The 25,463-nt window shown below is 39.1% G+C and overlaps 1 long non-coding RNA gene across 1 annotated transcript; it reads right to left on the minus strand.

Annotated features, from left to right (window-relative positions):
- Nucleotides 1-20,023: 20,023 nt before the first annotated feature.
- Nucleotides 20,024-22,078, minus strand: LOC141612640 (uncharacterized). The gene is made up of 3 exons (XR_012529126.1): nucleotides 21,920-22,078; nucleotides 21,205-21,274; nucleotides 20,024-20,365 (listed from the first exon to the last, which is right to left on the minus strand). It is a non-coding gene; the product is annotated as an uncharacterized LOC141612640 (long non-coding RNA).
- Between the last annotated feature and the right edge of the window lie 3,385 nt (nucleotides 22,079-25,463).

Here is a 25,463-nt window from a genome sequence, read left to right on the forward strand (position 1 = left end):
ACTTTACTGATAATTAAATTTCAAATAAGATAGTTAAATAGTATATAACTTAATCTTGAATATCTACATTTTCTTAATAACAATCCCCTAACGAGCATTTTCGTGCAATTTACACGGGTTTAAAACTACTTTAATACATTATTTCTAAAAGATAGTTAAATTTCAAAGGAGGTAGTTAAATAGTACTTCGTTAATCAACTTAATATCTACATTTTCTTAATAACAATCTTCTAAAGAGCATTTACGTGTAATTTGCACGGGTTTAAGACTAGTTAAGTTTAAAATTAGTCAATTGAAATCATTCGAGGCATAGCTAAAATGGACGGACAAACAATAAGCATCCCAGAACAAAGGTAGTTGACTTGCTAAAAAACATTATTCAGTTAACATACAAGTTGTCATAGTGGCTTGATAGATAACGTAATTTTTTAACCTAATTTTGTTCAAGGACGTGCCATCGTGATCAGATGCACTCATGCACGTGCTATATTTTCTATGGATCAAAATAATAATAATAATAATAATAATAATAATAATAATAATAATAATAATAATAATATGGACGGAACTGTAGTTTTTTTTTTTTTTTTTGATGACGAGGAGGTTGAGTCCCTCTCGGGCCGATGCATTCCCGCACCACCACATGGACCATGTAAGTCACCCCTTCAGGGGCTGCAGTGGCCAAGTGATCATCGCCCCAGCTAGTAGTCGAACCTGGGATCTCTCAACTCCTGCATTTCTGCAAACTTCAAGGTTTAACCCAGCTACCACTGGACTAACACCACTTAGTTAAACAGAACTGTAGTTATATAGCCAAGTCAACGAGGTGATAATTGATGAGTGATAACGAGTCGAGCCGAACCCTAATAATGTTATAGTTATATCGATTGGGCGGTGAATATATATATATATATATTATCGGGAATGTATATCCTAATAATTGAACAATTCCTTTGTACTACTTCGTATATGCTAGCTTGCTACGGTTGTTAATTCGTTGGGCAACGGAATAATCATAGAAAATGAATAATGTAAGCTCATAATTCATAATTCATATATATTTAATAAGCAACCAAACAGTTGTAACTATTATTGTATATAGTTTTATAAAACTATAAATAGTGGCAAAATGGGGATGAAGGACATACTTAACTAAATTCATACACTCTTTTACAAAACAAATTGTAATTTTGTTACTCCTTAATTATATTACTAAATCGAAAATGGCGAGCAAACTCATTTCTTACAAAAATACTCTCTTGGCAATTTTTCTCATTGCAGCATTAGGTAATTATTATTATTCTCTTTGTTAAGCGCACTTTATTTTAACTAGTTTTAACACTATTGTATAAGTAAATAAACTCGGGCTTTTTAAAGACGATTATATATATACTCCGTATAGTTTATTTATTTGCTCTTAATGATTTGAGTAGGCGGAAAAGCGTTTGGATGTTTGGATCTTGGAGAAAAGTGTGGCATCAAAGCTTTTAATCGTTGCTGTACGGGGTATATTTGTAACAATTCTGATGATCTTTTGGGAGGAGAATGCGTACGCGGTAAGCAACCAAACATTCGTATCATAATTCATTTAATTGCAAACATGTATATATATAAATCGTCTAGTATTTTTTTTTTTTTTTTTTTTTTAATTATGATGTCTAATTGTATTACTTTATGTGGATATCTCGACATATCTCCACCAAAATGACAGATCCCCGCGGAAGCAATTGCCGTACAAAAGGAGAAGGATGTTCAGCATTTAATGGGCATTGTTGTGGAAAACTAAAATGCTCGAGTTTTTTCAGTGGCACATGTGGTTAATCAAAGTAGAAGAATTGAGGGCATTTTGTGAAGAAATTACATACTTACATTAACATGGAAGACCGATGTCCCTCATATTATATATGCTCGATCAACTCCGTCCTTAAAAGCTTGTTACGTTCATTTATTTACTTTTTTATATCTCTTCAGTTTATTGTTATTGGGACTACTCTTTTCCTTTGTTGTTGTGTTGTAGAGGCATGATTTCTTTGCCTCATTTTTATCATATTTTCGATCTGTTTTTCTTTATTTAAAGCGGCCACTCCATTAATAAAATTTTCTTATTTCAGTTGTCAATCAAATCATTATATACTCCATTGTATGTGGTAAAAAGAACTCGAACCTGGGTCTCACAGGAATAAAGTCCACACAATTACCGCTACAACAATTTCAGATCAATAGTCTCTACAACAGCTTTTAATTAATATACGTATTATTAAATTTTGAGAAGTGAAAACATATAACATATACCGTTTAGGGCGTTTCACCCCTGGACTCGACTCATTGACCGAGCAATGAGACACCCATCATAGTTGTTCGAAGCAACGACTAATAGGTTCAATTCAAGGCACAAATCCCACAAGTTAAATGGGTAAAGTAATGCATCCAACCCAAACCATCGCCACTGACAAAAATTCAAACCCGGGTTCGGGTCATTTTCAGGTCACTATTAATTAAGTTATTTGAGGATAATAGTCAGTATATACGATAATAAACAAGCGGGTCGAGTTGAATGGGATTGGGTCAATTCAGATTTTCGGGTCATATTCGGGTTCAGATCGGTTTATTTAAACCGGGTCAATTTTGCCAGGTTGACCGCCAACACAACTATCTCTTCTAAACTATGTCGCCTAGCTATGCGAATGAGAGTGGATTCTCTTCATTTTATAAAATTGTCTATACTCTACCTTTATGGATTGTATTTTTTTTGATAAGGTAACTAGGTAAGAAAACTAGGTTGATTCTCTAGGGTAGGACCAACTTATCTCATCCTTTCGAATGAGAGAGGTTAGTTGAAGCCACCGGCTTTCAAACCACCTCGAAAGAGTTGGACATGAATGTCTAATAGAAGCCATGAAGTCAGCAACCTTGTTGGCTTCACGAAAGTAATGTTTAAATATCACTTCATCGAAGAAATGAAGGTCTAAATTCACATCCTTGATAATACTAGAGATTTCTCAAGTACTACGAAGTGAGTTAATAATGAGACTAATTGTAATTCTTATTAGATTTCCCAAGAATTATAATTCTAATAAGAATTATCACATGCATCCCACCAAAAGCAAAGTCCATTTCAGTCCGGAAAAGAGCAGAATTCAAGGTAATACGAAAAGAGCACTTTCAGTCCGAGTAAGATAAACCACTTATATTTCGTGTGGAGATGGCGACAACATCAATGGGAGATTTGTGCAAACAAAACAACGACATCAAGGGAGTGTCGTGTTGACCACACGAGGAGACCGCTGATATTTCGTGCATCTTACACGACAAACCCAGCCCCATGTCATGCGACTAACACGACCGCTCCGCTGCTATGTCGTATAGCCAACACGGCCACACCACGTGTTGAGAGAATAGTAACTGAAAGTTTGATCCTCTCATTAGAATAAGCCAAGTATATATAGTACAAGGGTTTCCTTAATATTCCCGTATTAATATAAGGCATATTCCTAATATGAGTACGATACTATTGTTAAATACAATATTACGTCTAACACCCTCCCCCCCTCCCCTTTATAACAAGCTGGAGCATGGAGATCAAGAATGTCCAGCTTGTAAAGAAGACAATTTAAGTACATAATTACACATCTTATAATACGTGTTAACAAAGTTAGAAAATAAAATCAATAATATTTCAATTTTAAAGATTCTTTTCTTATATAAGTTCGCTCCATGGTCCGGTCCGCGGTCCATTCGGTTTGGTCCAGGACCAGACCGAAGACCAAAGTAGAGTAAACGGTCCGGTCCGGACCAAATGGTCCGGGACCAAAGTAGAGTAAACGGTCCGGTCCGGACCAAATGGTCCGGTCCGGTCTGGTCTTTGGTCCGGACCCCTGAGTGAACAGCCCTAATTTTCATTATCCAATAGTTTACCAATAGGTCAAAATGTAATACTTCGTATTAATTAGTCAAACATGTCGAAAATTTTGTATGCCAAAAATTCTCCAAAACATGTTGTTTACCAAACAAGACCTTTCGTATCGTACCAAGGCAAAAAAGATAAAAAGATGAGAGAGAGATGCTATAAGAAACTCAAATTTGTTAGCTTCTAATATTAGCTGATGCAAAATTTGGAATATTTTTTAATGTACCAAGCAACAACTAACATCATCAATTAACAATATAAATTCAGAGTAGACATTTTACGTATGTGAATTATGGTTCGAAGAAGCATGGAAGCCTTATATTAACCTTGGAAGCTCATCACTGACTTTTAAATGGATCAACATGCTAATCTTTGTGTAATTGTGTCGTCCATACAATTAAATTAATTAGTTTTATGCAATGGAAATTGTTATTCAACCATACAACGAAAGCATGATTATTTTAGGTAGGATTTTCATAGAGGTACCTAGAGGTTGTAAACCTCCATTAATGGAGTTTGAGAGTGATAAAAGTGTAAACCTCCATTAATGGAGTTTGAGCTTAGCTCTCAACACACAGACAAAATAAATGTGAGTTTATATTTCACAAATGAATAATTAGTTTGGATATTTACAGGATGCCTTATATACAAGAGGTTGTTAACTATACAGCTGTCAATGTAAGTTTGTTAGGTGTACAACAGAATCAGTTAGGCTGATGTCAGCAAACTATAATATCTCCAACATCCCCCCCCCCCTCAAGTGGGACTTGGGGAAGAATCAAGAAGTCCCAACTTGGAGACAAAGTGAAAATGTTGTTGTTCTCCCAATGCTTTGGTGAAGACATCAGCAAGTTGAGAATGGCTAGAGATATGCGCGGTTTTGATCAGACCCTCTTGTATGCGTTCTCTAATGTAATGGCAATCAAGCTTGAGGTGTTTGGTCCGTTCATGAAAGACGGGGTTGGCCGCAATATGTTGGGCAGTTTTGTTATCGCAGTGAAGTGTAATGGGTAAGGATACATGAACATGTAATTCGTGCAAGAGTTCATTGATCCAAACCAATTCACTGGAAGTCTGGCTCATGCTGCGATATTCAGACTCAGCAGAGGTTTTGCTAACCGTGGCCTGCTTTTTTGTCTTCCAAGATATAAGAGAGGGACCAAGAAAGACGCAATACCCTGTCAAAGAACGGCCTGTTTATGCACAGGTGCCCCAGTCGGCATCACAATACCCAGTGACTGAAATCAGTAGCAGAGGGATAAAAAAGGCCTAAATTGATAGTGCCTTTCAAGTATCTAATCAAGTGCAATGTTGCTTGAAGATGTGGACGTCTTGGTTGAGATAAAAATTGACTCAACTGTTGTACACTGTAAGAGACATCTGGGCGTGTGAGATTAAGGTACAACAGTCGGCCTATTAGCCTCCTGTAGATATCAGCTTGCTGCAGTAAATCCCCTTCATCTGTGGTAAGCCGCAAACCCCTGGGTAAGGGAAATTTGGCTGGTGTGCAATCCTCCATTTTACTGTCCCTGAGGATGTCTAAGATATACTTGCGCTGATTGAGGAGGATTCCTGAAGAGGATCTTGCTACCTCAATGCCTAAGAAGTACCTCAAAGCCCCCAAATCCTTGATAGTAAATGCCTTGTCAAGCAACTGTTTGATGGAAGATATTTGCAGTTCATCATTTCCCGTGACTAGTAAGTGATCCACATAGACCACAATGATGGTAAAACTACCATTAGCACCACTTCTAAAAAACAAGGAATAGTCTGATTTAGCTTGAACATACCCTTGCTTGACCAGGAACTTAGATAACTCCACATTCCATTGACGAGATGCTTGTTTAAGTCCATAGAGGGACCTCTTTAAGAGGCATACATCATCTTTATTCCCTGCAGTATACCCCTCTGGCTTGATCATATATACCTCTTCGTCTAAAAAAGCATGGAGGAATGCGTTGTTGATATCAAGTTGGTAGAGATTCCAACCTTTTGCAGCTGCTAAAGCAATAATGATCCTGACAGTGGTTAACTTGGCAACTGGACTAAATGTATGCTTATAATCCTTCCCTTCGATTTGGTTGTAACCTTTAGCCACAAGTCTAGCCTTATAACGTTCCACAGTGCCATTGGGGTTGAATTTGATTTTAAACACCCATTTAGCTCCTATAGCTTTCTGTCCAGGAGGTAAAGGTGTGAGAATCCAGGTCTCATTTTGTTCCAGAGCCATTAACTCTTTATTCATAGCACTCTGCCAGTTGGGATCCTTCACTGCCTGAGCATATGTAGATGGTTCATAGAGAGGCATTGTGTTTTTGAAAGATTGCTGAAAATCTGCAGAATACCCATCTAAATTGATGGCTGCAGCAATAAGATTGTTGTCAACACTGGTGGTACCAGGTATAGCATCAGGTACAGTATCCTGCAACAAGGAGGGAGGTAGACCTTTGCAAATAAAACCACGCAACTTGTTGGACAGCTGTCTTTGGCGAAGAGATTTTTTTGAGATGTTGTTATGAGAAGTATAAGAATCAGTGACATTGTTATGTAGGGTGTTATTTGTAGGGACTGTATTATTTGTGACAGTGGGTAATGGATTGGTAGAATGTGGGATTTCTGTGGTATTATTGCTTGAGGCATTTGTATTATTTGAAGTAGTATTTATTTGGGAGATATCAGTGGCAGTTGTAGGACTTTCATCTGAAGATAAATGGTCAACACCATTTAAATGCTGCAAGGTCTGAGGTCCCTTAAGAAATTAAGGTGCCTTAGACAACTCATAGCCAGGAGTATAAGGGAAAACAGTCTCCTTGAAAACTACATCTCTGCTAAGAATAATCTTGTGATTATCCAAATCATATAAACGATACCCCTTTTGCCCAAATGGGTACCCTAGCATGACACATCTAAAAGCTCTCTGCTCAAGCTTGTCTGGTCCCTTATGTGCCGCATAACCCAAGCACCCAATGGTCCTTAAGTGTGTGTAATCAGACACTTTCCCAAACAATGCTTCATGGGGGGTCTTCCACTGTAAATTTGCAGTGGGCATGAGATTAATTAAGTGAGTTGCTGCCAGCACAAGCTCACCCCAAAACCTCTTAGGCAAAGAACCTTGTATCCTCAATGCTCTGACAGTTTCAAGTAGATGACGATGTTTTCTCTCAACTTTGCCATTTTGTTGAGGATTACCAGGTATAGATCTCTGATGAACTATCCCTTGTTCAGAGAATAATTGATTGCATTCATGCTGGAGAATTTCACTCCCATTGTCACTTCTAATATGCTTAATGGTAGTGCCAAAGTGATTCTTCACATAGGCTATGAAATGGACCAAGGTAGCAGAAAGAGCTACCTTGTCCTTAAGTAAAACGGTCCATGTGACTCTTGTAAAATCATCTACTATAGTGAAAAAATAAGAATGGCCACCCAAAGACTTGTGTCTATATGGGCCCCATAAATCCATATGCACCAATTCAAAAGGAAAAGTAGTAAAAGAGGTACTGACAGGAAAGGGAGACTTATGGTGTTTAGCAAGCAAACAAGTGTCACAATGAAAATTCCTTTTATTTGAAACAGAACTAGGTAGTACATGTTGTAAAGCATTCAAAGAGGGATGACCTAGCCTGCTATGCAACAACAAGATGTCATCACAACTGACAGCAGCAGATAAAAGAGTAGTACTACATTTATCTGTAACAACATTATTGAGTCCTGGACTCGTATGTAACTGGTAAATGCCAGCATTTCTTCGGCCAGTACAGATCACCTCCTCAGTGGAAGGGTCCTGAATAGTACAGCCAGTAGGAGTGAAGTTAGCATGTAAACCATTATGAGACAACAGTCTTCCTAAAGAGAGAAGATTATGCCTAAAATCAGGAAGATAAAACACATCAGTAAGTGTGAGTTTCTCTGTCAATTGAATTTCCCCTACATATTTAACCATTTTGACTTTTCCATCTGGTAAAGTGATGGCAATTTGTTTGCTTAACTGCCTGTGTGTTAATAATTGACCAAAATCATAGGTCATATGATTAGAAGCCCCAGAATCTATAATCCAAGAATGATCAGAAAAATGTGGTGTGTGCAGTACAGTAGAGGCTAAAGATATACCTGCAAAATTAGCCATAGGCTGATCATTAGCACTCTGAGTCTGCATCTTGAACAATGCCTTGGCAACTGCCTGGACAAAAGAAGGATCAGGAGTACCCATAGCAGGAGACTGAGAATTCTGATTTTCAGTTGAAATCTCGCAAGGTGTATCATCTTCATAGGGAACCTCTTCTACATTAGCAGCATAACCTCTACCAGCAGCAGACATGTGAGAACCTGAGGACCTGCCTCAGCCCCTGCCTCTGCCTTGAGTACCAAACCAGCAATATGCAAGAGAATGACCATATTTCTGACAGCGTTCACAATAGTAAACAACCTTTGGCTTTTTGCCATCCCTCCTCCAAGTGTTTGCAGCATCTTGACCAGCAATAGGAGTTTGTGACTGATCAGGAACAAAGCCACTTGAGGAAGGAGCACTGTAAGACTTAATAGAATACTGCCGTGTAGCAGCCATAGTAACACCGTCCAAATCAACTTTGGAATCAACCTCAGTAATCTGCTTCTGTATCTCAGTCTGATGAACCTTCGCAAACGCTTGATTCACAGAAGGTAAAGGATCCAAAGCCAGAATATGACCTCGAATTTGATCATATTTGTTATCAAGGCCCATAAGAAAATCAATTAAATTGCTTTTGTTATCACGCTCAACAATTCGCTTCAACAGTTGACAAGTACAAGCAGCAATCGTATTACAGGAACAATCAGGCAAAGGATAAACTGAACGAAGATCTTCCCAAGCAGATTTCAAGCGTGCATAATATTCAGCGACGGAATCATTACCTTGAGAAATATGAGACATTTCCTTGCGTAGCTTGTCCAAGTGTGGAGCATTTGATTGATTATAGCGTTCATTCAACTCGTCCCAAAGCTGCTTAGAAGATGTGACATAATTGAAAGAACGAGAAATCTTCTCACTCAAAGAAAACTAATCCGCCGATTATCAAATACGACCTAAATGCAAAGAAATGATAAGAATGAAGGAAGGTATATTTATTAAGGGACGAGGTTTTTGTTTTCGTTGACAAAACTAATACTCCATTAACCCAATGCAACTGAAGATGGAAAGAACATGATAAGTAATTGTACCCACGTCCTTAGAATAAGATTGCAATGACTAATGAGGTAGGTCATCAAAATCAGTAAAGCTTAAAATTAATTCCAATCAAATTAGGTAGCAAATAATAATTAGAGATAATAATTTGGAGCACAAATTGAGCACTACTCCAACTAATTTAACTACTAATCTAATTTTTTTTTAAAAAAAAACATAATTAAAGTGTATATATACACATGAACGTACAATGTAAGTGTATGCATAAATCATAAATACAAGCTAAAATAAAACAAAAACAAAAACAAAAGCGAAGAAGATGACGAGAACAACAAAGGGTGCAGTATTGGCAACAATGCTAATTCTTGTTTTCGCAACTGCTCCTTCCGAATGCTTTATCGGAGGTATTTTTTTTTTTTTTGGATAAAAGGGAGCATTATATAAATAAAATAAAACCAAACAAACAGAGTTCAAAGGTACATCACGGGGGCGGGTCCGGGGAAAGAGGCACGCAGGCCAAAACAGAGTCTAAAGTACAGAGTTCTAAAACAAAAGGAGGGGTGTGATCCCACTCAAAACAACCCGAAGAAATACTAATGTCTCTAATGGAATAGTGGGCGATGGCATCAGCAACCCGGTTGGCCGATCTCTTCTCAAAAACAAGCTTCAAATGCGGGTAGTCCTGCAAGAGGGTCCTACACTCAAGAATAATGTTAGTAAAGGGCCCACAGGGGGCAGAGGCGCCCAAAATGGAAGTAACCGCATCCAGACAGTCAGAGGCAATCAAAACGTTATTCACAAGGATTCTAGAGCGTAAAATCCCTTCCCGAATGGCAAGGACCTCACACAGGTAGGGGTTATGACCAAAGGAGCGGGTGGACCAACCTAAAACCCAGAACAAAACCGTCTCGATAACACACCCCGGACTAGTAACGAGAGGAAGAGGGGGAGAAAGCCGCGTCAACGTTGGTTTTAAGCCAACCAAGCGGCGGAGGGGCCCAGCTCAAAGGGTAGCTAAAGGCATCAAGGTGGGTGGAGCAAATAACAGGGGCAGAGAGAGGACGGTTAGAGGCACAGGTCCAGGCAAAGGATTGGGAAGCAACCAAGGCGCAGAAGGAGGATGGGGAGGAGGGGGTAGAGGCGGAGGGGGAGAAGGTTAACTCGCAGCGGCGCAACCAAAGGCGCCAAAGGACGAAAGTGAAAAGGGTAATCCAACTACGGGGTTTGGAGGTGCGGTTATCATAAATCCAAAGAATGGAGGTCGGCAGTGAAGAAGGAATCAGGGGCATTAAGGGTAGACCAAGAGTGAGAGGCAAAACTACAATCTCGAAGAGCATGAATAGAGGTCTCAGGGATAGAAGGGTTAGGACACAAGGAGCAGGAAGAAGAGGGTAAAATGTTTTTCCCGAAAAGGGAAGCTTTGTGTGGTAGTTTGTTCCACCACAAAAGCCAGAGGAAGACTTTAATGCGAGGTTGGGTAGGGAGATCCCAAAGCCAGATGAGGTTGTCAGGGAAGGGAGGGGAAAGGGTGGGGGCGAGAGGAGGGTGGCAGAGGGAGGCATAAGCGTCACTGATAGAGAACTTGCCTTTGGGGGCAAGGGAGGTGGAGAGGGTATCCAGCCTAGTGGTAACTGGGATGGGGGTGGAAAGAATGCTGATCTTGATGTGATCAGGGAGGACGAAGTCCAAGGAGGTAAGGTCCCAGGCTCCATTGGTGATAATGGAACAGAGTTTGGCGTTAGTAGAGGAAGAGCCAAGGGGGCCCAGAACGAGACCCCTTAGGGGACCGAGGTCAAGCCACGGGTCATCCCAAAGTCTGATGGTGGAGCCGTCTCCAATTGACCAAGTGAGATGGCCTTTAAGAAAACTCCACCCCTTGCCAATGTTCTTCCAGATGTGGGAGCCATTAGAGAAGGAGCGGCGGGTGGGGGTGCAGTATTTACTGTGGATGGCTTGAGCAGCAGGGGAGGAGCGGTTTAGGAGTATATTAGAACAAAGTTTAGTTGAGAGGGCATCATTAAGAGGCTCAGCGGCTTTGATTCCGAGGCCACCAAGGGAGAGGGGGAGGGTGACAAGGTCCCAATTTGCAAGATGGAGTTTATTTGCAGACTGGCTCGACCAGAGGAAACTCCTAGTGATCTTATCAATGTCACGGAGGATGGAGGAAGGGAGGCGAATGCATTGCATCGCATGATTGGGGATAGCATTAATGGTGGATTTTATCAAACATAACCTACCAGCTCTAGAAAGAAACCTAGATTTCCAAGTGGCAAGTTTCGACTGGATGTTATCCAAGATGAACTGAAGGTCAGAACGCTTAGGTTTCCTACCCAGGAGAGGAAAACCAAGATAGGTGCCAAGGTTGTTAGTTCTCTTAATATCAAGAGCGTTCTCGAATAAGGCAGCCTCAGAAGGGGGAGTGTGCTTCGAGAAAATGATTTTACTTTTAGTGCAGTTGATCTTTTGACCCGAGTTAGAACAGAAAGAGAGGATGGTGTCTTGGAGAGAGCACAAATTTCTTTCGGAAGTTCTACCGAAGACCAGGATATCATCGGCAAAGAGGAGATGCGAGAAGGAGACACCACCTTTCCCTAGGGGAAACGGGGTCCACTCATTGTCATTGCAGGCTTGGTGAATGAGACGCGAAAGGGCTTCCATGCAAATAATAAAGAGGTAAGGGGAGAGAGGGTCACCTTGCCTAATACCTCGAGAGGGGGAGAAGGTATCAAGGGGTGTGCCATTAAAGGTCACAAAGGCAGAGGTCGTGGAAATGCAACTCATAATGAGAGAGATAGTTTCAGGGTCGATGTTGACAGAGATAAGGCAGGCACGGACGAAATCCCACTCAAGTCTGTCAAAAGCTTTCTCAAGATCAAGCTTAAGAGCAAACCAACCAATCTTACTTTTAGAAACATGCATGGAGTGAAGGATCTCAGAGGCAATGATGAAGTTAGAATCGGTTCCTCTCCCGGGAATGGAGCTCCCTTGATTAGGAGAAATCAGAGAGTGTAAGAAGGGCTTGATCCGGTTAACAATGATCTTCGTAACAATCTTGTAAGTGGTGTTGCAGAGGCTGATGGGTCGGAAGTTGGTAATAGATTGAGGGGAGGGAATCTTAGGGATGAGGGAGATGGAAGTCAAGTTAATGGCAGCGGGAATGGTTTTAGAGTTGAAGATGTTTTGGATGAAGGTGATAAGGTCAGCTTTGATAATGTCCCAGCATCTCTTGAAAAAGCCAGCATGGAAACCATCAGGCCCAGGGGCCTTACTGGAACCAAGGGAAAACAGAGCAGAACGGATTTCTTCCACAGAAGGGGCATGGAAGCTAGTGATGAAGGGGGGGCCAGGATGGGATTGGTGATCAGGGTGAGTAAGATAGACAACATCTTTGCCAGAAGAGAAGAGATTAAGGAAGTAGTTGGTGATGTGAGAATTCAAAGCATCGTGTCCTGAGATAACATGGCCAACAGAATCAGTAAGAGAGAGGATGCGGTTGTAGCTTCTTCTAATGGTGACAGATTTTTGAAAGAAAGAAGTATTGCGGTCACCGTCGGTTAACCAGTTGATTCGGGAGCGGTCTTTCCAATAAAAGTGTTCGAGGTCGAGGATGCAGTCAAGTTCTTTGGTGAGGGAATCATTAAGGTTTAGGAGGAAGTCCGAAGATGGGTTGGTGCACAGGCTGCGCTGGACCCCGAGGAGACGGGAGGAGAGTCTACGTTTTCTATTAGGAGGGTTTCCAAAGATCGCATTAGCCCAGTCAGAGATGGTTAGACTCAGGTTAGAGAGTTTGGCAGGAATGCCCTCCGAGAGAGAGGGCCAGGTGTTGGCAACGAGGGGGTAAAAGGACGGTTCACACGTCCAAAAAGTCTCAAATTTGAAGGCTTTAAAAGTAGGGTGAGGGGGAAGAGTTGTCTTAAGCAAGATGGGGCAGTGATCAGAGGAAAGGCGGGTCAGGTGATAGTTATGGGAGTTCGGGTACTGATCCAACCAACCCTGGTTAACCCAAACCCGGTCCAGGCGCTCAAGAATGGGATTAGTACGACGTCTATTAGTCCAAGTGAATTTCGGTCCCGAAAAGCCAATGTCTATCAGATTGCACGAATCAAGTGAAGACTTGAAGAGGTTAACTCTGTTCATCTTAACACCCCGGCCCCCGACTTTATCAGCACTACTAGTAACTTCGTTGAAATCACCTAAGCAAACCCAGGGGAGGTCAAGGTTGGTCGAAGAACTTATGAGATCCAGCCACAAAATTTTCCGGAGTCTAAATTTTGGACTAGCATAGATTGCAGATAATAAGAAAGTAAAGGAAGTAATAGGTACCTGGACCACCACATTGATCAGTTGGTCAGTTTTATTTAGGAGAGAGACGTTAGCCTTTCCCGCATTCCAAAGGATGATGATGCCGCCAGTGAACCCCACCGGGTCCAAGATTTCAAAAGAGTCAAAAGGAAGCCTACGCACAATGACCAGGGAGTTGGGTGAGCGAACTCGGGTCTCAGAAAGGATAACAACAGTCGGGTTGTGAGCATTGATAAGGTAGGATAAATGCGTCCGGAAGGAAGGTCGAGCAATGCCGCGGCAATTCCAATATAAAATATTCATTTGGGATGGGAGGAGGAAAGGGGTGGCCAGATTACCCAAGCCGGGTTGAGGACCCTCGGCCTCTGCCACGCCTGGCACGAGGTTTTGGTTGTTGTTGGGCAGACTGGGAATCACTCCGGAAATGGTCAGGAGAAGCTTGCGATAATTCCTCCCCGGGACACAATCCCAGCTGACCCACACGTCCAGAGCAAGCAGACGAGTTGCTGTTCGAAATCCCACTACAGAATTCGAAAAGCTCGCAGTTCGAAGGTCCTTCGAGGTTGAACTCAATAGATAGATTTTCCTCAATCGAGGCAAAATGGGTGTAGGGTCCAAGAGGAATTGCAGCTCCGGCGGTACCACCAGACCGGGGTAGAGTGTATGCCACTCCTTGAGGAACCATGTCAGGTAGCAAATCAGGACCGGTGGTAAGGTTGGTAGGTCCGAGAGGTCCAGGAGATGAGCCGGATGGAGGCAACCCGACATTGAGTTGGTGTTGATGAGGCAAATGTTGAGGCAAGACAGAGGAGGGTTTAGCGGGTTTACGAGTATGGCTCGAAGATTGGGGACGGTTGCTTGAGGCGAGACGAGGCGATGTTCTTGGGTGTAGGTGTTGTTGTTGATTTCGAGTTCGGGTAACGTGAGAGTTGGGGGTTGGAAGTAGGCCTCGGGTGTCGCATCCAGGGGAAAAAGGAGGAGTTTTAGGGAGGTTCGGGTTTGGTGATGACCGAGTTGGAAAAGCGGGGCTGGTGGGAGATAGGAGGAGGGGATGGTTATGGCTAGGTATGGTGTGTTTTGGTGAGGAGTGGAGATTTGATTTGTCATTTTCGAGGGGTTGAGGCTCTGGTTGAGGTTTTTTAACAGTGGGGAAGAGGGGGATGGTCTGGGAAAGGAGGGAAGATATAGGAGGTAGTTTAAAAATTTGGTCAATGTACAGTTTTGGGTTGGGAAAAGGAATACTTTTATTGAGGTCAGAGGGGACCTTGTCAAAGGGAGGGCAAAGTTTTGAAAAAGTGGGGGCAAGGGGAGGTAAAGTACTGGATAAAGGGGCCATACCTTGGACTTTGTATGGTACTATGCTCCAACTTTCAGAACAGGACAGTGGCCCGTCACAATCAAATGCAGAAGTAGCCTTAGGTGTCACGTGAGTCCCGGACTTTGGGGAAAGAGGGACGTTTCCATTTTCTGCAGTACTCAGACAGAGTCCTTTGCAAAACCCATGACAAATTTGGCAGTAGATTTGTTTGTCCGCCAGTTTAATATCTTGCCTGAACTTACCCAGCCAGACGGAATCCGGTATCGGCTTGGACTGATCCAAATGGACAGAAATCCTGGCAAACCGCGCGTTATTCCTGAACAGGCCATTTGGATCATGCTTAATGAAAGTTCCAATTGAATTTCCGATGGCTTTAAGAATATCAGCGCGGTGGTACTCGATAGGTAATTCGGGCAGAATTAACCAAGTGGGTATAGAGGTAATGGATGCCGTTGAAGGTTGGAAGTTTGGAGTCCATGGTTGGACATGGAGGTAATTACCTTGAACAAACCAAGGTCCATTCTCCTTGATTCGGGTAAGGTCAGAGACCGATTCGATCTTACACGAGTAAAACCCTTTCCCGAGCCCAATTAAATGTAACTTACTCTTGCAGTTCCAGAGATTTCTGATAGAAGTAGCAAGGTGTGAAGAATCGATAGATTTCCCGGTCAATTTGATGATTAGGGTGTTTTCCCATTTGGCGCGGATTGATGTTAGAACTTGAGGTGGTAGATCGATGGCGGGTTCACGTCTGATGGTAGTCTTGCCCGGAGTGGGTGAGAAGATGGGGAATTTTTGTGAAGGTGTTTGATTGATTTGGGGATCAAGGAGGGAGTTGGTAAGGGCGGATCTATAAGAGGTCCGGGTGGTAGATGATGAGGAGGGGGCGGTTTTATCTAGATTTTGGTTGGTGATTGGGTGGGTTTGCGGGTTAGGGTCGTTAAATGGGGTGGATTTGTGGGGGAGGCCATTGTGCGAAGAGCTTCCAGAAGAGGTGTTGATGGTGGGAGTGGCGGCAAGTGGGGGAAAGGATTTCAGGTGTTTGTGGTGATCCGGTTGCGTTGATGGTGGTATGTGGTGGTCCGCTATTGCAAAGGTGGTTTTATGTTTATCACTCATTTTTGTGTTTATTTTGTGTTTATTTCTCTAGAAACTCACTCATCCTCTCTCTAGTCATTTCTAATTGGCTATCGGAGGTATTTTGGACTCTATTTTTGGGAGACGTGATAATCCAGCGCCCGTAAAAGTTCAGCAGCAGCCCCAAGTTGCCTATTCTGGAGCCGTTGTCGTCGCCGACCCTTACTATCAGGGCTATCCTGGAGGCTATCCTGGAGTCGTCTATCCTGGAGGCTATCCTGGAGCCGTTGTTGTCAACCCCTAATATCCTGGAGCCGTTTGTCGTCGACCCCTACTATCAACAATTCAACATGGCCGTGTAGCCGTTGACCCCGCTTCTTCTAAACCCTAAACTAATACGTACGTACCAAAGTACGACGTACTTTATAATTTGATTTCACTTTTCCAGCTATAAGCTATTTACTTTCGTTTTCAATTTTTTTTTTTTTTTTTTTTTTTTTCCAGTTGTCTTAATGTGCACACCCAATTGATTAATGGCCATAAATCGAATAAATGTCGTTATAGTATTTCCTCCATTTTACTTTTAATATACGCGGTAACTTTGCTATAAGCCGTATCTTTTTTGATAACTTTTTTATAGCAAATTGGACGGCATCACGTACATATGAAGATATTAAAGTATACATCATTTTGGTAGATCAATAGTCTAAAGCCAAAATCCCCAAAATTGACAATAAATGATTGAACAACACGACATACGTACTTATTATTACTCTATTAATTCTCAAAGGTTAAGCTTGTTATTGAAAACTCCTGTGTAATGTTTATGTGGAATGTTTTAGAAAATAAAATGATGGTTTTACAATTCTCAACATATATATGGATGAAAGTAGAGGTGATCGATTTTGTTTTGGGAGATCCTTATTGGCGGAGACATGATTTGATATTAGGGCGTTAGGGGGTAGGGATGAATTGTTTTACTTAATCCTGTTCTAAGAGTACTTTCAATTCGTTCTACACAAAAACTTGTGTAGAACGAATTGTTTTACTTAATCCTTTACGTATGAAGTGATACCAATAATTTTCTTTTAATATAAGTTTATTGTTAAATCATTTTGATAAGAGACATTTATTCTCTTCGTTCTAATTGTCCTTGATTGACACGAAGCTATTCTTGATAACACGACAAATCATTATGAAACTACCAAAACTAGTTTTATTTAACGTGTCAAGGTAAACAAATTGTATGAAATTAGAACCACGATATGATATGACCCAAAGATGTGCTGTTCAAACTAGACCCAATTCATGATTGTTATTATTATTATTATTATTATTATCCTAAATTATACACCACTTAATCCTAATAAATCAATATAAATAGGAAGTATTCTTTTTGGGTGTAAACGAGGTATTCAATGTCGACAACCGTGATTAGTAAAACGAAAATAGTCCTTTAAATACCCTTAAAGCCTTAACCAACCATCCTACTCTTGCTCTCTTAAACCCTTCAAAGTTCAAACATTCCCTTTCTTCCTCATGACTCCCAAACAATAGGATCTTCATTCCATCACACACATCACATCCTAAACAAAAAAGAAAAATTTACATCATTTTACAAATAAAGAGAACGATCGATTAATCTATCTGTTGATTATCAAACACCCTAACTAATTGAGCTTATTGAAATTTGCTGCTCAAATCTGTCGTTATAATTTGTTTAATACTCCCTATATGTTTTTACAAACTTGTTAAAAGTGATCTACCGAAGCACGGATTATTAAACACGACCTAAATCTTAAGAAATGATAAGAATGAAGGAGGGTATATTTCATCGGCAAGTGACAAGTAGGTCGCAAGATTATACGAAATGAAGTTTTTATTTTCTTTGACAAAACTAATAATTAAACCAATGCAATTCAAAATGTAAAGAACATGAGAAGTGATTGTATGATTGTATCCACGTCCTTAGAAATTTAGAATAAGATTGCAATAAGGTAGGTAGGTCATCAATTTAATAAGGCATATCACCGGGTGGCGCGGCGCCACCCTCTCACATGCACTCCTTATTATTAGGGTCCTCACTTATTCTATGGGATGTATCTATTATTTTGGGGATTTTCATTTATTGAATGTGAGAGGGTGACACTGACATTGGATGCCATCTGGTGACGGTAACTCATTTTTCAATTAATACTGATTAAATTAGATAGCAAATAATTAGAGATAATAATTTGGAGCACAAATTGAGCACTACTCCAATTAACTAATTCTGTGGGGGAAAACTCCAAAAACGCATTTTCCTAATATAATTTAAAAACCCAAAAAAGGAATATAATTAAAGTGTATATATACATGAACGTACAAGGTAAGTGTATGCATAAACCATAAATACAACCTGAAATAAAACAAAAACAAAGCGACCAAGAAGAAGAAGAAGACGATGATGATGAATGATGATGATGATGACGATGACAAGAACAACAAAGGGTGTAGTATTAGCAACAATGCTAATTCTTGCATTCGCAACTGCTCCTTCTGAATGCTTTATCGGAAATGTTTATGACGCTGTTTTTAGGAGACGTGATCCACCAGGGCCCGTAATAGTTCAGCAGCAGCCACCAGCCGTTAACGTCAACCCCAGCTATCCTGGAGGCGTTGCCTTCGACCCTAACTATCCTGGAGCCGTTGTAGTCGCCGACCCCTACTATCCTGGCGTAGTGGTTGACCCTGCTGCTTCTACTAAACCTAAACCTTAAACCTTAAACCCTAAACTACATACGTATGTTGTATGTACCATAATACTAAGTAGCTTGCCCTAGCTACTCTTGCCCTAGCTACTATCGCTCTTTATACTTTGATTTCACTTTTCCAGCTATTTACTTTCGTTTTAGATATTTTTTTTTCCAGTTTGATTCCCAAATTAATGTTGAAAGGTTTAAATCCTGGCTCGACACTGCGAACAAGTAATAATTATTCCGACTCAAAAGATTACATACTAATTAGACGGCATTCACGAATATATGGAGTTATTATTAAAGTAGTTAATTATGAAGTATACGTAATAGATAATAGGCAACATAATAATTAGCTTGGTCAATAGAATAGTTGAAAGGTTTTAGACTTTTAGATACTTGTATATAAAGAAACCATATTAGATTAGATCACCCTTGCCTATGGTCCGATACTTGTATATAAAGAAGAAAATTACTCTCTTTTAAAATCTAGTTTTTTAAAATTACCCCTTATATACTCCCTCTGTCCCGGTCATTTGTTGTCCCACTACTAGAATAAATGGCAAAGAGACAAAGGTCTCTTAGGGTAAGAGACCATGCAAAAAAAAAATGGTTTCTTTGAAAAAAAGTTAGAAATCATCTTTTCTAAATAAATGGTTTCTTTGTCCACTGAAAAAGAGACCATTAAAGTGATAAAAATGGTTTCTTACTTCACAATTACAAATGAAACAACAAAGATAGATGGTTTCTTTCCTAAAACCAAGAATTAGAGAAGTATGGTTTCTTTGATTTTTTTATTATTATATTTTTTTTGATTGAGCTGCTTACAGGTCATTGTTATTTATGGGGCCATAATGAGTTGATTGGCCGTATCGTATACTCGTGTTTCGTTGAACATGGCACACATACCAAAGCTGATTTTAAAAAAAATACATATATATAATAATAAAAAGTGTATTCGTTTTTACAATCGCTTAAAGCAAACAATATTTTGTGTCATTAATACAAAAAAAATATGACTAATTTACCAAAAAAAAATCACTTTGGATACCAAAACCAAAGCAGCCAGTGTCACTGAAGTTCCTTCTAAGTAGCTCATACTCCTTGACCTTCAAACCACATTAAGGAGCTGCATAGCCTTTTCGCCTCCTACAGTCACGTAGCAGGCAGAAGGCGATCTTTCCCTTACGCCTGATACCAAAGGACCTCACAAAGCGTACCTAGTCATTGAACACAAATCAATCTCTTTGTAAGATACTTTGAAATTGACACCGCTTCTACCCAAAAATAACGGTTTCAAATCAACTCTAATGAAACATAATGCAACATCAATATATATATATATATATATATATATATATATATATATATATATATATATATATATATATATATATATATATATATATATATATATATATATATATGATCTGCTCCCACAACAACAATCTGAGCACTACACCCGCACAACAATCTGAGCACTTCACCCGCACAACAATCATAGTATAACTAATACAACACATTACCACAAGCACAACTACAACAGCCCGTAACTTTTTTTTTGGGGTTACAAACAACCCATAACTAAAGCAACCCATTACTAAATATTTATTTACCTTGGACAGAGTGTAGTTAAAGCAAAGATGCAAGTTAGAAGTAATACCTCGTCCGGAATTGTTTGCAATTGTTTCAAGCATACAACAACAAACATAAAATCTACAATCTAACGAGTCAAGTGATTGTCCAGGACATTATTACAAAAACAATATCTAGGTGAGGGTGGGGAGCAAAAGAGAAGGGGCTTACCGGATGTCACGACACAATATCTAAAACATGAACTCCATGTCTCTCTATAGCCCGCTGAACTGTTTAAAAGTACACCACCAAAATGATCTCAATAATAGATATAATGTGACATATGAGTAACATTTATGAACTTCGGAAAGTATGCAAAAAACATAGTCAAAGGGTGAAAACTCAAACTTAGTATATTACGCATTGAACTAAGAGACTTTTCCCCTCCTACCCATTACAGTACTTGCTGGTTGAGAAAGTTAAAGCATAGAACTCACAATTTACCAAATTCATTATTCACCCTTCTTCATAAAAAGATCAGCTAGACATGGCAAAATGGCCTCACCAGAGTCGGTAGTTGCTAGCTGGTTGAGAAACAATATTATATTGGCCCCGCTCAGAACAACTCGAATCTTAAAATGACATTACGCAGCCATAGTTCTGATGAACTTGGTAAATCCTTTAATAACCCGATTTAAAACACCCAAACCCAATATAAAGAACTAAGGGCTAAGCGAACAAAAAACCGCCTTTACTACTTGCAGCAGAAGTCATGGGACATGCACATACAAGTGAAATGGTTAACGAACAAGGAAACAAATTTTGATGGTTTTAGAATCAAGTCGACATCAGTTGTTCTATGTAAGATTGTAAGTTACTAAGCAAAAAGTCAGTAACCCATATCCTCATCTATTATGCCAAATTCTTGAATGAGACTCTCTAGTGACCAACCTAGTTACTCATAACTACTCGAAAATCTGAAAGTGAACGTACATCTGAGTTACCTTACTTGAGAGTGATTTTTAGGGATATAACCAGCAAGTCATGACCCGTGAGTTATAAGTACCAATCACTTTCATTTCCAAGTAAGATGCGAACAAACCGGTAACATAAAACAAATATAGATTACCTCATTGGTAGCGAGGATCTGACCATTACTCCTCTTAACCTTCTTCTTCCTCCTTAAAACAGATCCTAACCTAAAAAAACACCACAATCATTTCATGGAGTAAATCCTCACTCCCAAAAGAGTGACGTAGTAATCAGGCCTAAAAGTTATTCTGGCAAGTCTGTGCAAGAATATTGACCAAATTGGTCAGAAGTTAGCATTTTGGTAGTGTGACAAAATTTTGATAAATTTAGAAAGTAAAATGCAATGAACAAGATGTTAACAAGTATTTCTAAAACTAAGGTATACAGTAGGTAGTGTTTGATAAAATCCCCTTATACAAACTCAGGTCTGTAGTCTGTACAGATTCTTAAATTAGTTAATAACTTAATTGTATATTGTACATGGTAGAGGTACATAGTAATCATTAGCTTAGAATGGTAGCTACTTTACTTGAAGGAACTATATTCTGGCTAATTTTCAGAACCTTTTAAATTGACAACTTCATAAATCCCTCAATTTAACATCATTCATACCTAAGAAAATCAAATAAACAGAACAACACATTACCATAATCTTTTTTCATACAAAAGCCCCAATTATATATGAACCCTAATTCCAAAAGACACCTGCTTACTTTAGATTTTTTTGTTACTTACCCATATCAATCAAAATGTAACCAACAACAATAATTTCATATACAATTAGTTCGAATAAGATAAGAGAAAGAAAATACCTCTTATGCTAGAGATTTCACTGGCGGAGAGCTGTGGCATTATCGTAGCAGGGATGTGGCGTTGTCCTAGAAGGACTGTGGAGTTGTCCTAGCAGGGCCGTGGTGGTGAGAGATTGTGTGAGAAGGATTTAGATCTAAATTGATGAAAGAAGATGAGAATTTTAGGTTATGGCTCTTAGTTCTATTCTGGGTATATGTTTTACTTTTTTATTTTTTTTTAAATAGAGTTGTTGAGATATTTATTTTGAGAGGGAAGTGAGTAGAAACATGCTGGAAGTTTTTTTAATGCTTATTTTAATATAAGAAACCATTTCTATACTACAATGATTTCTTTGTTATTTTAAAGAGACCATTTTTCTTTATTGAATGGTTTTTTTGAGTAAAGAAACCATTTAGATACTTAGATGGTTTCTTATTGATGATGCTTTTGCCCCATATTCTTGTAGTGGATCCTTTGATTTTGGTACAAAGACCAAGGAAAGAGAAAATTGCCCAATTACTAAATAATAAGTGGAACAAATTGAGTGTGAATGGTCAAATTGCTTATCAAGTTCATTCTTAAAATAGAAAGGACAACAACTCACTAAGACACCCTAATATGGAAAAGAACAACAAATGATCGGGACAGAGGGAATAAAATTACTCCTTTAATATGTACTTTTATCCAAAATTGCTTCAAAACTCCAATTTAGGTTGACTTATTATTATGTTTGTTTTTGAACTTATTCTCCATTGTTATACGTATCAAAGTATAAATTGACTAAGACACAAACGAAATAAGTTCATAAAATGACGGGATAAGTAAATTAAGTTGGTGTTTTGAAGCAATTTTTGAGAAAAGTGCATTTTAAGGGAGTAATTGTTGGAGAATATTACGGTATATTGCATTATAGCATAATCGAAATCATATCAATATTATGTCATAAGTTAATTATCTTTACCATTATTAAAAGATACTATTATGTTCAGATCTTAGAAGTACTATAAAATGCAAACCATTGTAATGGTTGGGGACAAGAACGATTATCATCAATAATACTACGATTAGCTTTATGCTTTCTCCCCTCTCTATTTCTAATATGGTATGTATCAGAGAGCCTCTCGGTTCTTGAGGCCAACATAATTTCCGCTAACCCGCCGGTGGACGTTAAATCTATATGTCCACCGGCGGGATTCCATTATCGATTATACAATTTTCTTTAGCCGAAAATTTTTTTTAAAAAAAAAGAAAAAAAAATCGAACTTTCTGATGGTAGATGTTTGAGCAGCTTTCATGGTACTTAATTTGGTGCCGTTTCGATGTTGCTATCCATTCGTATCAAGACCTTACGTGGGTCTTGTATACTTTTCTTTATTTTTCCCCGATTTGTAAATTCTGAGGCAGAACATGATCTTTTTATGTTCTACTGTTTCATTGGAGATTCTCCAAATACGTTGTCCACCGAATGATTTTAATTTGTCAGGTTCGAAAAATTGCAACGTTCTTGACAATGCAAATTCAACGAATTCGGAAATATTGATCATCGTTTGATATTTTGATGGGTCCGGAAAACCTTAACGAGTTCGAAAAGATGCGACGTTCTCGTTTAGGTTGTGTTTTATAGAATTTTGAAAAGTTCGAAAAGAATGACGTTCTCTACCGATTGATAATTTGGGTCAGGTTCGAAAAACTGTGACGTTCCCGACAACGACATTCAACGAATTCGAAAAAAATCGACGTTCTCGTTTCCTTTGAATTTTGACTGGTCCAAAAAGTTGCGACGTTCCCGTTCGACGAAAACCGATCTCTCATGTGCAAACCCATGAAAATTTTGACAAATTACCATGAGTTTGAGGGGATGTTGGAATCGGAATCATATCGATATTATGCAATAAGTTAATTATTTTTGGAATAAGACTGAAGGAAGGTATATTACTAAGGGATGAGGTTTTTGTTTTCGTTGACAAAACTAATAATTAACCCACAATGCAACTCAAGATGGAAAGAACATGATAAGTAATTGTACCCACCTCCTTGGAATAAAACTGCAATGAGGTAGGTCATCAAAATTAGTAAAGCTTAAAATTAATTCAGATCAAATTAGGTAGCAAATAATAATAATTAGAGATAATAATTTGGAGCACAAATTGAGCACTACACCAACTAATTTAACTACTAATCTAATTTAAAAAAAAAAACATAATTAAAGTGTATATATACGCATGAACGTACAAGGTAAGTGTATGCATAAATCATAAATACAAGCTAAAATAAAACGAAAACAAAAACAAAAGCGAAGAAGAAGAAGAAGACGATGATGATGACGAGAACAACAAAGGGTGCAGTATTAGCAACAATGCTAATTCTTGCTTTCGCAACTGCTCCTTCTGAATGCTTTATCGGAGAGACGTGATAGTCCAGCGTCCGTAATCGTTCAGCAGCAGCCCCAAGTTGCCTATTCTGCAGCCGTCGCCTATCCTGGAGGCTATCCTGGAGTCGTCGCCTATCCTGGAGCCGTCGCCTATCCTGGAGCTACTATCGCCGACCCTTACTATCCTGGAGCCGTTGTTGTCAACCCCTAATATCCTGGAGCCGTTTGTTGTCAACCCCTACTATCAACAATTCAACATGGCCGTGTAGCCGTTGAGCCCGCTTCTTTTAAACCCTAAACCCTAAACTAATACGTACGTACCAAACTACGACGTACCAAACTTTCGTTTTCAAGGTTTTTTTTTTTTTTTTTTTCTTTTTTTTTAGTTCTCTTAATGTGCGCGCCCAATTGATTAATGGCCGTAACTCAATAAAAGTCGTTATAGTACTCCTTTTATTTTACTTTTAATATACACGGCAGGCCGTGTCTTTTTCGATAACTTTTTGATAGCAATTGGAATGTTTTAGAAAATAAAATGATGGTTTTACAATTCTCAACATATATGCATGATTACTTGATTAAGAATCACAAAATGAAAAATATTGTGATTAGTCACGGAGTATCAAATATATCTCTAAGATATATTATAGTTAAATTACCTGACCCGAACTTTACCTATTTGGCCCGGACTAGATACCTCTATGAAAAATACTACGTAACATCACAATTCACAAAGATCAGCATGTTGATTTAAAGTCAGTCATGAGCTTTGATACTACTCCCTCTATCCTAATAATAAATAGTTTACATGAATAATATAGTATACATATACTGAGTAACAATTATATTAAGCATGAGAAATAAAAGATGGAATAACTGAAATCTCATCTTTGGATTACAAATCAAACTCGTTATCATGTGAGAAATTTAGTGAAACCTGATGCAAATGTAAGGTCGAAATATATTAGAAAACGTATATAGAGTAAATCGTATATTGTATTATTGAAAGTCGAAACTGTGTCTAATTACATCGGATGTATGAGTTTATATACACAGTACTGGACTTGTTTGGTTGACATAAGGGAACTAAAGTTCCCGGGAACTTCAAGTTCCCGGGAACTTCAAGTTCACATGAATTTCCAATTCATGTGAATTCCAAAAAGTGTTTGGTTTGCATGTGGGAAGTTAATTCA

Source organism: Silene latifolia, chromosome 11 (assembly GCF_048544455.1).
Source record: "Silene latifolia isolate original U9 population chromosome 11, ASM4854445v1, whole genome shotgun sequence".
NCBI classification, from domain to species: domain Eukaryota; kingdom Viridiplantae; phylum Streptophyta; class Magnoliopsida; order Caryophyllales; family Caryophyllaceae; genus Silene; species Silene latifolia.